Here is a 14,054-nt window from a genome sequence, read left to right on the forward strand (position 1 = left end):
CTCTTATCAAAGTAATATGTCTGCTTTTTTCGTTCATGGAAAATAGTGAGAGCGGCACGGTGGCTCAGTGGTTAGTGCTACAGCCTTGCAGCGCTGGGGTACTGGGTTTGAATCCCAACAAGGACAACATCTGCAAGGAGTTTGTATGTTCTCCCTGTGTTTGTATGGGTTTCCTCTGGGCACTCTGGTTTCCTCCCACATTCTAAAGACATACTAATAGGGAATTTAGATTGTGAGCCCCATCGGGGACAGTGATGATAATGTGTGCAAACCGTAAAGAGCTGTGGAATATGTTAGCGCTATATAAAGATTATTATTACTGACGTGTGAATGAGGCCTTACAATGCAGACAAAATGGTTGGATCCAATGTGCACCATGCTCTAGGAAGTGGATTCTACACAAACCAACACCCTTTCAGCCCATGTTAGTTTTTTTATGCATCGTAATTGATTGTTGATTTTTTTTTTACCAAGGAATCTCCAGCATAAATTCTGTTACCATTAAATCGTAGTGTATTATTTTTTTTTAGAAAAAAAAATGATATATTTCTTTTTTTTACTTTAAATAAGAACAATCTACCCAATTCAGATTTTGCCAAAGGTTTTCGTAAAAGTCTCCATGAAAAAACCATAATGACGACAGGAGCATCATTTATAACGGTTGTAAATTGTGCTGGGACTCTGTGCTTTTAAAATCATAAAAAAGCCATTTGTTAAATTGTAATTTATTGTCCCCCTCAGTTTGTGTCCAAGGCTTTCAACTTTCCAAACGTTTAAGATGATGGAAGTTGATCCATCATGTTAAATATTTTACAACCTAAGTTGCAAACTACTGTGAAGCCTTAAAGGGCTATTCCTATAGTGCAATGTCAATAGGATGTGCTGTGACAGTCTGATCAGTGGAGGTCAGACCTCTGGTTCCTGTACAATGCTCAAAATTAAAGGGGTTTTGAAAAACATCTGTCTCTCATCTGCAGTTTGTTTTTTTAAAAAAAAGCCTGTATACAGGGTTTTCCCACCATCCCCAGGTCCAGATATGAGTCTCTGCCCCTGCTCCCCGTGTCTGTTATTGTCTGCAGAACTGACATTATGTCAACAGCGCTGCCGCCAATAACTGAGTTCAGCGGCTTTGATGGCATGAACTGCTCAGATCTGTGGAGCTTACGGATTGTCTGCAATGCTGACAAGATGACATAAGTACTGAAGACAATAACAGACACTAGAAGCAGCAGCGACTCAGCGCTGGACCAAGGAAGGTTGAGAAAAGCCCAATTTAAAAAAAAGCAAAAAAAAAAAACCTGCAGCTGGGAGACAGTTTTTTTTACAAAAAAACAGAAAACCCATTTAGGATAGAAATTTTCATTTCAGATATTCCAATGAATATGCTAAAATTTGCCATTACTTAATGATCTAATGACCAGGGTCTGCCTCTGCAGTTGATCGGTGTTTCTGACCACTCGCTTGTATATGCAGTAGGGAAAATAAATATTTGATACACAGCCAATATGGTGAATTTTTATTGTAGATACACTTCAACTGTGAAAGACAGAATCTAAAAATAAAATCCAATATTTTACATTTTATTTGCATGAAATTTATATTTGATACAATAGAAAAACAGAACATAATGTTATACATGACCCCATTAATGCTTCCTTCAATATGGTGCAGTCTCCTGTCCCCTTTGCAGAAAAGTGCCCCCAAAGTATGATGTTTCCTCCACCATGCTTCACGGTTGGTATGGTGTAGTTAGGGTTGTACTCATCCTTTTTCCTCCGCCAAACACGGCGAGTGGAGCTGAAAGCAAAAAGTTCTATTTTGGTCTCATATGACCACATTCTCCCATGCCTCCTCTGGATAATCCGGATGGTCATTGATGCGCTTCAAATGGGCCTGGATATGTTCTGGCATGAGCATGGGACCTTGATTACTGTGTAGGATTTTAATCCATGACAGTGTAGTGTGTTACTAATGGTAATGTTTGAGACTGTGGTCCCAGCTCTCTTTAGGTCATTGACCAGGTCCTCCCATATAGTTCTGGACTGTTTCCTGACCTTTCTCAGAATCAGCCTTACCCCACGAGACAAGAACTTGCATGGAGCCCCAGACCAATGAAGATTGACAGTCATCTTGTGTTTCTCCCATTTTCTAATAATTCTGCCAACAGTTGTTGTCTTCTCACCAAGCTGCTTAACTATTGTCATGTAGCCTATCCCAGCTTCGTGCAGGTCTACAATTTTGCCCCTTGTGTCCTTAGATACCTCTTTGTTCTTGGCAATGGTGGAGAGGTTGGAGTGTGATTGATTGTGTGGACAGGTTTCTTTTATACAGGTCACGAGTTCAAACAGGAGCAATTAATACAGGTAATGAGTGCAGGGTAGGAGGGTTTCTTAAAGAAAAACTGACAGGTCTGTGGGAGACAAAATTCTTGCTGGTTGGTAGGCGATCAAATACTTATATCATGCTGTAAAATGCAAATAATTATGTAAAATCATACAATGTGATTTTTTGCTTTTTATTTTCAGATTCTGTCTCTCACAGTTGTAGTGTAACTATGATCAAAATTACAGACCTCTCCATTCTTTGTAGATGAGAATACTTGCAAAATTGGCAGTGTGTCAATTACTTATTTTTCCCACTGTATTTATAGTTAGACATTGAGCTGTGCGGTTTATAATGACCATTTACATGATTTGAGCAATTTATGGTGGTCATTTTCAGTTTATACCGGTGAGGCACAGTATGTGATTGTTATATAGACATCTTTATTATCTGGCCACTGTTATTGTTATGAATATGGTGCTTATAATTAGACCATGTAGGTGTTTTCTCCAGTTTTCTGGCATAAAACACTTTTAAACGCCGCAACAGTTTTATGTAAACTTTTCGTCATGTGTGGACCCAACCTTTTAATGGGTTTTCTGGCCTTAGGATATAAGTCTGCAGTCACTTTATGATGCTGCAGATTTGTGAATCCTCACATCGCACACACTGCTGGCAATGGGTGCATCCTAGGGGGAAACGAAGTGGCGCCCCCGCTCAACATCGGCTCACCCTTACTGACCCTGTTAAACCCTGCAAAGGAAGAACACCACCGTGAATAAACAGCAAGCACACAGTTAGACACAAATGAGGGTCATAGAATTGACTTCATAGAATCATAGAATCATAGAATCGTAGAGTTGGAAGGGACCTCCTGGGCCATCTGGTCCAACCCCCTGCTCAAAGCAGGATTCGCTAAATCATCCCAGTCAGATGTCTGTCCAGCCTCTGTTTGAAGACTTCCATTGAAGGAGAACTCACCACTTCTCGTGGCAGCCTGTTCCACTCATTGATCACTCTAACTGTCAAAAAGTTTTTTCTAATATCTAATCTGTGTCTCCTCCCATTCAGTTTCATCCCATTGCTTCTAGTCTTTCCTTGTGCAAATGAGAATAAAGTTGATCCTTCTACAATGTGACAGCCCTTTAGATATTTGTAGACAGCTATTAAGTCTCCTCTCAGTCTTCTCTTTTGCAAACTAAACATTCCCAAATCCTGCAACCTTTCCTCATAAGACAGGGTTTGCAGACCGGTCACCATTCTGGTCGCTCTTTTCTGAACTTGCTCCAGTTTGTTGATGTCTTTTTTAAAATGTGGTGCCCAAAACTGGACACAGTACTCCAGATGAGGTCTGACCAAAGAGGAGTAGAGGGAAATAATGACTTCACGTGATCTAGACTGTATGCTTCTGTTAATACATCCTAGAATTGCATTTGCCTTTTTTGCTGCTGCATCACACTGTTGACTCATATTCAGTCTGTGATCTATTAGTATACCCAAGTCTTTTTCACATGTGCTGTCACTTAGCCCTATTCCTCCCATTCTATATATGCTTTTTCCATTTTTATTGCCCAGATGTAGTACTTTGCATTTCTCCCTGTTAAAAACCATTCTGTTAGTTGCTGCCCACTTCTCCAGTTTATTTAAATCTTTTTGAATCCTCTCTCTCTCTTCTCTAGTATTAGCTATCCCTCCTAGCTTTGTGTCATCAGCAAATTTAATCAGTTTACCCTCAATTCCTTCATCTAAATCGTTGATAAAGATGTTGAACAATACAGGGCCCAGGACAGAGCCCTGTGGTACCCCACTTGAGACATTCTTCCAACTGGATGTGCAGCCATTTACGACCACTCTTTGGGTCCGATCACTAAGCCAGTTATGAATCCACCTAACAGTTGCCTTGTCCATTCCATACTTAATCATTTTTTCAATAAGGATTGTATGAGAGACTTTGTCAAATGCTTTGCTGAAGTCAAGATATACTATATCTACAGCATTTCCTTGATCCACCCAATCAGTGATACCGTCATAGAAGGAAATTAAGTTAGTCTGACATGACTTATTAGTTACAAACCCATGCTGACTTCTTGGCAAGTTGATGCACAAGATCATAGGTGGCATCAAATAACGGCAAGGGAGGGGTTGGATACTTGGAGAAACAGGTAATTAATGATCGTAATTAATAGTGATTTTAATTCAGAGCCTGGAAGTTTCCCTACCTGACTATGGAGGATGGCACCCTAAGAGTCGATATGGGCCCCCGCTCGACATCGGCTAGCCCTTAGTGACTGTAGCAAGACTCTGCAAGGGAGAAGTCCCCCCAGATGTTCATAATATAATATAGAAATAGATGTGGCAAATCAAATGATAAGTCAAAACCAATTCCAAAAAAGTGTATACAAAAAAGACTCTCAATGTGTCCATTCACATATACCTCATAGTATAGGGATAAACAGTAGGCATAGTGGAGGTTTGACCCAGATCAAAAAAATAATAATAATGTTCCCTAATGGTCCCTAAAAAGAGGTCTATAGGGGTAAATACTGCACAATCCCTATGGCCTTGGCAAAATCCTGAATTGATTTAGAACACCTTGGCCATAATACTATAGTTATTATAGAGAAAATATGCCCATAACATGAGACTGAATAGTCCCTAAATAACATATATCATCCAATTGCACATGTCCAATGGCCTCAAAAGGGTAAAAATCATATATCCTGAGATGCAAACTAATCAAACCTGGATAATAAGATAATTCCAGAATTGCTGTTATTAAATAGATCTATTAAGTAATTCATAATATGCCCAAGGATTGGGGAGTTGGACGTACGCTCACAATAAAACCACCATACGGGTAATGCAGAGACACAGGAACATCTTAAGGAATGATAGCCCCCCCAAAAAAAATAAGACACAAAACAAATAATATCTAAAGAGTACTTATCGTCATTAATGTTCCAAGTTTTCATACCTACGTGTTTCCCACCTCTAATAATAGGGGTTCATCAGGGGATCTATACAGGTAGAGGAAGATTTACAACAGGGCAGTCTTCCCAATGGAGATGATAGTGCCCAGCGCACTATTACATTCTGAAAATCTGGGGAGGCTGCTCCCTTGCAGGGTTTAGCTAGGGTCACTGAGGGCTAATGATGTCAAACAGGGCGTCATATTGATTTTTAGGGTGCCGCCAACCTCCGTGGTCAGGTAGGGAAACTTCCAGCCTCTGAATTAGGGTCAATATACCTATTATTTATTATCATTACCTATGTCTCCAAGTATACCACCCCTCCACCTTCCTCTTTACTATTATTTGGTGACACCTATGACCTTGGACGTATAATTACGTTTTTTATGTGCATTACTTGTCAAAACATCGATTATGACTCTCCTATGTGCCTAACTGTGTGCTTGCTGTTTATTCACGGTGGTGCTATTCCTTTACAAGGTTTAACAAGGTCAGTAACGTTGAGCGGGGGCGCCACTTTCCCGTTAGGGTGCCAACCTCAGCGGTAAGATAGAGAAACCATCAGACCATCACTAGGGTCAACACCCTCGCCCTCACCCATCCCTTTGACTAACCTCTACTTTAAGCCACCCTTTTAACATACATTTAATAAAATTTTGTATAGTGGGTGGGTCTTTTTAATTGTTTTGTACATTAAATGGATCAATATGGGAGTTGGATTATGCAAATATGGGTCAAAGTGAATAGGACATGGAATGACTAATTATTGACCCACAAATCATGACTCAAATGTTGGGTAAAATAGGATCAAGAAATGACCATCAAAAGGTCCCTGTCTTTCTGAGAGGTGGATTAGCCAATGGATTGGCAGGTCTAGACAGAGAAGTGGGTTGGAAGTTCTTTCAGTCCCTTAGTTGGTGGAGGCCTCTAGGCCCTTTGTGTTTTCCCTAGATTTCAGCAACAAGTAGGACATTTGGTAATAGAAGGTCCATACAATTGGCTGTGTTTTTAGACCCTTATAAATATTATGGGATAGGTTCTGGGCTGGTGGAAGTCCCGTAGGGGTGGAGACCTTTAGTCATGTGCCCCTTGTGTCCTTCTCATAATCCGTCCCGAGAAGGACATGTGAACACTACGGTATAAGCATTTTTTTTCTAGAACTGCTTGTTATGTTCAAGTTTAATAAAATCAGCAATAAACTATTTATATACTGGAACGTTGTTGTGACTATAAGAAGCTAAATGCATAAAGATAAATCTAACACAAGGGCAAGGCATTAAGCTTTATGATGCCAGGAAGTTTGACAAAAAAATCATCTCAAGGTGAAAGCCTTCCCCTGAGCACTGTGGCTTTGTCACATTGAACATCTAATGGAAAATCAAAAGGAAAAAACGATTGCGGGTGATAGGGTCACATTGCCAACGGGATTCATTTCAGGTGCAGATGAAGGTGAGGATACATTATAACGAGGGCTGAGATTTATGTAGGATGAGGTCTGAGATATGTGCGGATGAATTCTATAAGGGAGGGCTATCACACGTCCTCATCTCACATTCTTTATTATAGGTAAATGGCCGCGTTATCTCCCTTTAACAATTCGTTTGCCGTAATAAAACCCAGAATATCGAACATTAGCCCGGGTTCACACACAGTGTACACTGCCGATAAAAGCTACAACTTTAAAGGGGGCTCTGTCATCACAGTTCACAATCCAAACTGCTTACGTTATTAACCCCTCCCTGCTGCAGACAAATGTTATTTTTGCACTTACCTTTTTTTCTTCCCTTCTTCCAAGAGCTACGTACTATTACATCCTATGTTGGAAGGGGGTAAAAAAAAAATCTCTAAGACCTGATGAGGCTGGTATCCTTATTGCGATAAAGGAGAAAAAATGGTAATTACGGTAGTTAATCTTCCAAGGAGGACACCTCAATGTAAAGAACACCTTGTTTGGTTACGTTATGGTGCAGAACGTGTAGGAACTCACCAGGCTGGAATCCAGGTCAGAAACGGAAGAAAGGTTCATTTTCTCTATTCGTGCCTACATACTCGCATGAGGGTTTGTTTTCTTTTGCATGCTGCTCTGACGTTTATTCGGGCCATTATGGTACATTATGGTACATGGTACATTATGGTGTTGACTGTATAAAGGTACTGGAAGTGAAGTTCGTTGGATGCATTGAAGAGCAGGAGGCAGAGAAGGGGTTAACAAAGTTTACTTTGAACAGGTTATTAAGATACAAGGGACATTTCGCACAGGGAGATGAAATCAACAACTAAATCGCACACAAACACTGAGCGCAACAACAGAATTTTCACAAAAACACAATATTTGGGGAGTAGAGGGAATGTACGAAAGAGGTAAATTATCACTTGAAGTTCTTGTTGGGGTTAGGCTGGAATATCTCCCGCTGGCGTCATTGATCGTGGACAATGCCTCTGGCTCTGTTGCGAAGGAATGAAAAGCACTGTCTCCCGACCGTGCCGAAGTATCCGGGCTTGCTTGGCTTGGATGCGTTGGTAGGTAGAAACAGTCTCTTTTGCTGGTTCCTCTGGGATGTCGCAGAACACGAGCAGCATAAAAGCTTGCAGGCCACGGCAGCGTGCCAACCTCTGACTGGCTGGCTACGATCAGAGCGAGTAAAATTATCTTTCACTGCGAGCGATAAGGACCGGACCGGTATGGGAACGTCCAGGGGCTGCTCAGTCAGGATGGCTTCCAATGGTAAGTCAGTCTGCAGGGAAATAGCGTATGTGGCTTTCGGAGTCGGAGCAGTGGAGAGGGAGTCAACCTTCTCCTTGTACTCATGTCGCCTTCCCGCCAAATCTCCCCTGTTCCCGCGCTCCATCCTTTTTATCTCCCCCACGCACCCTACTGTCCAGTGCAAAGGTCCTCCCCAATCAGTAAAATCATGCTCTGGCAACAATGGTGACAGTCCCGATAGTTCCGGCCCCAAATTGCATAGAGAACTGCGGGCTCTGTTCTGGCTCATCTTCTTACAACTGCTTTTTATCCCATTTTTTTGGGGGGTTGCGAGCTTAATTTTTTTTTTTTATTTATAGCACGCGAGTTAATACATTTTTATAATTTCATAGATTGCACTTTTAGGTGATACCAAATGTGTTTATTTTTGTAATTTCCTAAATTTTTAAGAACTTTCTATTATTTTTTTTTAAGTTTTCTTTATGGGACTTGAACCTGCAATATTTTGGTATTGCAGGATATAGCAAAAATGAATGATGTCATATGAAGTCTATCCACTAACTGGGGTTTATGGAAATACAAAGATGACGACAACAACAGGAGGCCTTCAGTAGACTCCTGGGCGCAATGGTAACCCATCTGACCCACGTGACCTTCTGCAGGCCAATCGCAACCATTTAAATGCAACTGTCAATGACTGACAGCGGCATCTCTGGTTAAACAGCAGATATCATAGGTAGCTCCAGTTGCTGATGCTAAAAGCAGGTGTCAGTTGCATAACACAGCTGGCACATGTATGAGGAAGGCTCAGTTTCTGATGTAGAATGTACTATTACATCCTATGTTAGAAAGGGGTTAAAAAGATCTCTAAGGCCTGATGAGGCTGGTATTCTTATTGTGATTAAGGATGAAGAATCGCAATCAGTTCACCTTCCAAGGAGGACAATTCAGCAAAGCAGCAATGGTTTTCTAAACCTGCTCAATCCCTTTAAATGTGTTATTTTACAGCATATGCACTAAATTTAAAGACAAAAGAAAAACATGTAAGCCTATAGAATGTTTTTTTTTTTCCTTTTGAATATTGATTTTGGACAGTAAACTATCAAGGAAAAATGATTTATATTGTAGAAACTATATTTTTTTTGCATTGCTTTAACAATATCTATGTAATAAAAAGTCATATTTGTACTTTAAAATAATGAAAAAAAAATTGTATAAGAAAAACATAGATAAAAAAAGTTAAAGTGAACCTTCAAGTGCACTAGAGGCGTGTCAATGCACTTGGACTAATTGTTCCATGTGTATAGACACGCCCCCAGTGCACTTCCAGCTTGATTTGCATATGACTTCTATGATACATTTCTCATGACTGGTACGTTGGATCTCTGCAAAAATAGATATCATATTTTCTGAGGGACTAGCACCTACACAGCCAAGCCACAACTTCCATATTTAAAAAAGTGCTGACAGGTCGCCTTTAAGCAGGTGCCGGTGTCCGTTCCAGTCTTTTCACCCACATCGCCATTTCATTGCATGCATGATAGATGAGGAGTCACAATGGCACCAAACTCGTCCAATCACGGGACCTTCTGACGTTACAAGACAAGCATCTCTTTGTTTTTCCCTTGCAGCTATGGAAACAAATCTCCTGGGATCTGAATCAGAGGCACGAACAAAGGAGAAAAAAGTTTTCATGAAATTCGAAAGGTTGATGATCAATATCTAAATGATTAAATAATAAACGAGTCTATAATAATTGTGTGCCTTAAACAAGGTTTTCATTTATGGTAGGTTTATATTACGTGGGCATTTTGTGTATTTTTAAAACTATATTGACGTGTTAATATTTTTGATCAAATAAGCAGACTTTTTTTTTTGCTAATTAACTGGAATTTTTTAGTTTTACATTTTGAAACTAAATAAGTATTTAACTATTAGAATTTTTCAAACTGTTGGATCATTTTTTGACCTATACAGGCATTTATTTACTTATTTATATATTTATTTAAGAAGGAATTTTTGTGCATTTTTTTTTTTAAACTATCAGGCCCATGTACACTGGCTTTCTTTCCTGCTGCATTTTTGGGAGTGACGAAAATGTTCTGCATTTAATTGTCGAAGCAAAGTGATCTCATGAAAACTCTTTCCCTCTCTACATTTTAAAGACTGTTGAACAAGTGCAGGTTTTGTTTGGTGCTTTCTTTTATAAGCTTCTATAATTAGCCTGAAAAAAACCTAAAATATAAACGTGTAAAATAAAATTGGTTGTATTCTTAAAGGGAAACTGTCACCTATTTTTTGGCATAAGATGTGGCCACCACCATCAGGGGCTTATCTACAGCCTTACAGAATGCTGTAGATAAGCCCCTGATGTAACCTGAAAGAGAAGAAAAAGGAGTTATATTATACTCACCGGGGGGTCCGGGTCCAGAGGATATAGTGGTCCGGTCCGGCGCCTCCCATCTTCATACGATGCCGTCCTCTTCTTTGCTTCCCATTGCGGCTCCGGGGCAGGTGCACTGCTCTGCCCTGTTGAGGGCAGAGAAGAGTACTGCAGTGCGCCGGCGCTGGACCTCTTCCGGTGCCTGCGCACTGCAGTACTCTGATCTGCCCTCAACAGGGCAGAGCAGTGCACCTGCCCCGGAGCCGCAACGGGAAGCAAAGAAGTGGACGTCATTGCTAGAAGATGGGAGGTGCTGGACCAGACCGTGACACCCTCCAGACCCAAACCGGACCCGGACTGCCCCTGGGTGAGTATAATCTAACGCATTTTTCTTATCTTTCAGGTTACATCGGGGGCTTATCTACAGCGTTACAGAATTCTGTAGATAAGCCCCTGATGGCGGTGGCCACATCTTATATGCTAAAAATAGGTGACAGTTTCCCTTTAAAGAAACACTTCTCCTCCCATCAAAGTTATATCCTTTTAATATATTGCAATCATCATATTATAGATCACTGTGTACTTACAATTACTCATTTTGCCTTTCTACGTATCTAATTCTTCTCGTTTCCTTTAGCCTCATGACATGATTAAAAACAGGCTAGCTGAATTCCCTCTAAGCTCTAGAAGGAAGTCTCTTTTTCTCTGCATGAGTCATCACTAGAACTACAATTCTATCTCACTGTAAAGTCCCTGGCAGGGGGAGGATTGGAGCAGCTCGATCAGGAGTAGAAGAGGTGGCTGAGTCAGACTGCCAGGGACTTTGCAGTGATGGGGAATTGTAGTTTTAATGATGACTCATGCAGGGAAAAGAGGCTTCCTGTTTCTACATAATGCTTAGAAGGATTTAAAGGGGTTGTCCAGTCCAAAATAATAAGTTTGCAATCATTCTGTGTGATTGCAAACTTATGATTTCCCCCAGAGCACGCACTGTGTGTGCGCGGCCTCGCCTCATACATTTGCATTGAGCGATGCCGTGCCTGATCTAGTGACATCTTTGAAATAATATTTTGGGGAAAAAAAAAAGACAGATGGACAGATGTTAGGTTTAAGTAATCAGAGGTGAACAAAAAATACCATATATGCATGGAAAAAAACAGTTTAATGGACATAATAATCGGATAATGCTTGCACTTATAATTATGATGATTTATAGTTATGTTCCATTTGAAAATATATTCGACAGGTGAATAATAAATTTACTGCGAGCTGCAGGATGACATTGCTAGAATCATAATAATTAGCAAAAGTTGACCTTGAATTTCTTATGTGTGTCTATGCAGAAGTAGAATGGCTAAAATTGGTTTAATTTCTTTTTTTCCATTGGAAAATACATTGGTTTCCCTGTGTCTGCACTATATTACATGACAAATATTTCGATAAGGGATTTGTTGTGTGATTTGGGCTTGACAATAATTCTAATGATACACACAGTGAGATGGATCACTTCTATCCAGATGCACAATAGCCACAGCCTGAGCAATAGAATATTTTTGGGATGTGGATGGTTTATGAGTGAGTCTAGCAACATAATTGCTCATGTTCTTATGTGTAATGTGATAACTAAGATTAAAAGTCAGCCGAACATGGCAGAACTGTTTGCCCATTTTTAAGGTGGCTTACTGACTCTTCTCTGATAGATGATGTCAGAGGAAATATGGATTGAGCAGATGGAATTTCAAAAACTGATACAGTGCCAGAAGGGTTGACACTGGCTTTCATACGGATTCCTTGACATTGTCACACAATCCCTGAGACCAATCAGCACTGTCTTAACTCTCCCTCTCCTTTGGACATAATTGACATTCGGAGGTAGTGAAGAAAGCAGCCGCAGCTCTCACTTCCCCAGGATGTCTGATTTGTCCAAAGCAGGGGAGAGGGACGCGGATGCTAATTGGCCTCAGGGATCGAATAACATGACAAAGTCAAGTGATCTCTGGGAGAGCTAGTGCCAACACCACTGCACCGGTGCCGGCTTTGGAGGTGAGTATAGGTGTTGTCATTTTACTCGAGGAAACATGGGGATTGGGAAGAAGGCTTCCTGAGTAGTGGACAACCTCTTTAAGGGGAGATACACTTCCAGATAGATTTCTCCTCTCTCCCTGAGGCAAGCACTCAAGAGTACGGAAGAGTCGGGAAGGAAAAGCTGTCTACCCAATGAACGTTTGGTCTAAAGCTATCTCTTGTACAGATTATTCTCAACATTGCATGTTACTCAATTTCACACAGACAATGAGTGGAGTATGCGCATTGGCAGCTCCAACTTTTCAGAGCTTTGTTCTTGAGATTGTAATGCCGGCATCCCTGTACGCCTCTCCCCCCAACAGGGACACCGACATACTCATCACCCTGGGCGTAAAGCCACGTGCCTTGCTCCTGCTCTCCCCACACCTCCTGAGTCCCATTGCCTACAGATGCCACGTAAGTCTCCTGGCAGTACACTTAGAGTGTGCACATGTGTTTCACTGTTCCTAAAATGGTAGCGTGCAGACTCTTGATATGTTCCCAGTCAATAGCTGGGAGACACTAAGTATATAAGGCACCTTCCCCTGTAGGGAGCTGCCTGAGCAACATAAGTGTTTAGTGAGTTTTCAAGTTGTAAAGTCCATTGTCAAGTCCCTGTTACTGAACCAGTTCTGTTTGAACCTGAAACCTATCCCTGAACCTGTCCTGTCTGAATCAATTCCTATACCCTGAGTCCATCCTGTCTGAATCTCCGTTCCGGTTCTGCCTGGACCTTGATTCTGTCCGACAGTCCTAAATCCGCTCCATCTGAACCAGCTCTAATCCGTCCTGGCCATGATCCCGTTCCTGTCTTACCAGCTACTCCGAGTCTGTACCTACGTCCCTGTCTACTTGCAATCAGCTGCTGCGGTTCTGGGGTCTGTCCTGGCAACCACCTGCGGCTCAAGTCTAACCATACAATCGGGGACTCTAGTGAAGAACCAGGTGGTTTCTTAATTACGCCCCTCCAGGCTCTCCCTCGGCCCATAGCGCAGTGGGTCCATATCCACCAACATGATAGGGATCCCCCTATTTCAGTTTCTACCTATTAGCTAATTAACTCCCTTTCCTGTTGGAGGGTCCTTGCATAATACTCCATGACCGATGCTATCTTGTAAGGTGACTGCCAACGCCTAAAGACATCAGAAGTGAACATTCACATTAGATAGTTTAAAACATCTTTATTGTGATGCACAGCTAAAATCTTGAGAAGTTCAGTCTCCTGTCTGTGATGTAGTTAAAGTTTAATGCACGCTATCAGCAAGATGAAGCCTCGGCGTACGGTAACAATAACGCACTCAGAACATTCAGCAGCTCCATATTAAATGGAAAGCAATATCCTAGCACTTTGTTGCAGTTTCAATCATATAAAATCTTTTAAATGGGATTTATTTTATATCGATTACCCCGGCCGAGCATGTGAAGATTCCTCGGCCCACGTGAAAACAATGCTTCTTTTGTTGACTTCTTTTCAGTTCATCTTTCTATGGAAAATCAATATTTTGAAAGGAGGCTTATACATAATATGCTGAAATCAGATTACCATGGATGCATATCATCTCCAGCATCATATCTACACACCCTCTCATCTCGACATTTTTTTCTTTTTTAG

The 14,054-nt window shown here is 41.1% G+C and overlaps 1 protein-coding gene across 2 annotated transcripts in view; it reads left to right on the top strand.

Annotated features, from left to right (window-relative positions):
• CUNH10orf90 (chromosome unknown C10orf90 homolog) overlaps positions 1-14,054 on the top strand; it is a 187,919-nt gene that overhangs the window by 958 nt on the left and 172,907 nt on the right. The window lies entirely within an intron of this gene.

The sequence above is a fragment of the Dendrobates tinctorius genome, unplaced genomic scaffold (assembly GCF_039654945.1).
Source record: "Dendrobates tinctorius isolate UK_male_01 unplaced genomic scaffold, ASM3965494v1 ptg000196l, whole genome shotgun sequence".
Taxonomy (NCBI): Eukaryota; Metazoa; Chordata; class Amphibia; order Anura; family Dendrobatidae; genus Dendrobates; species Dendrobates tinctorius.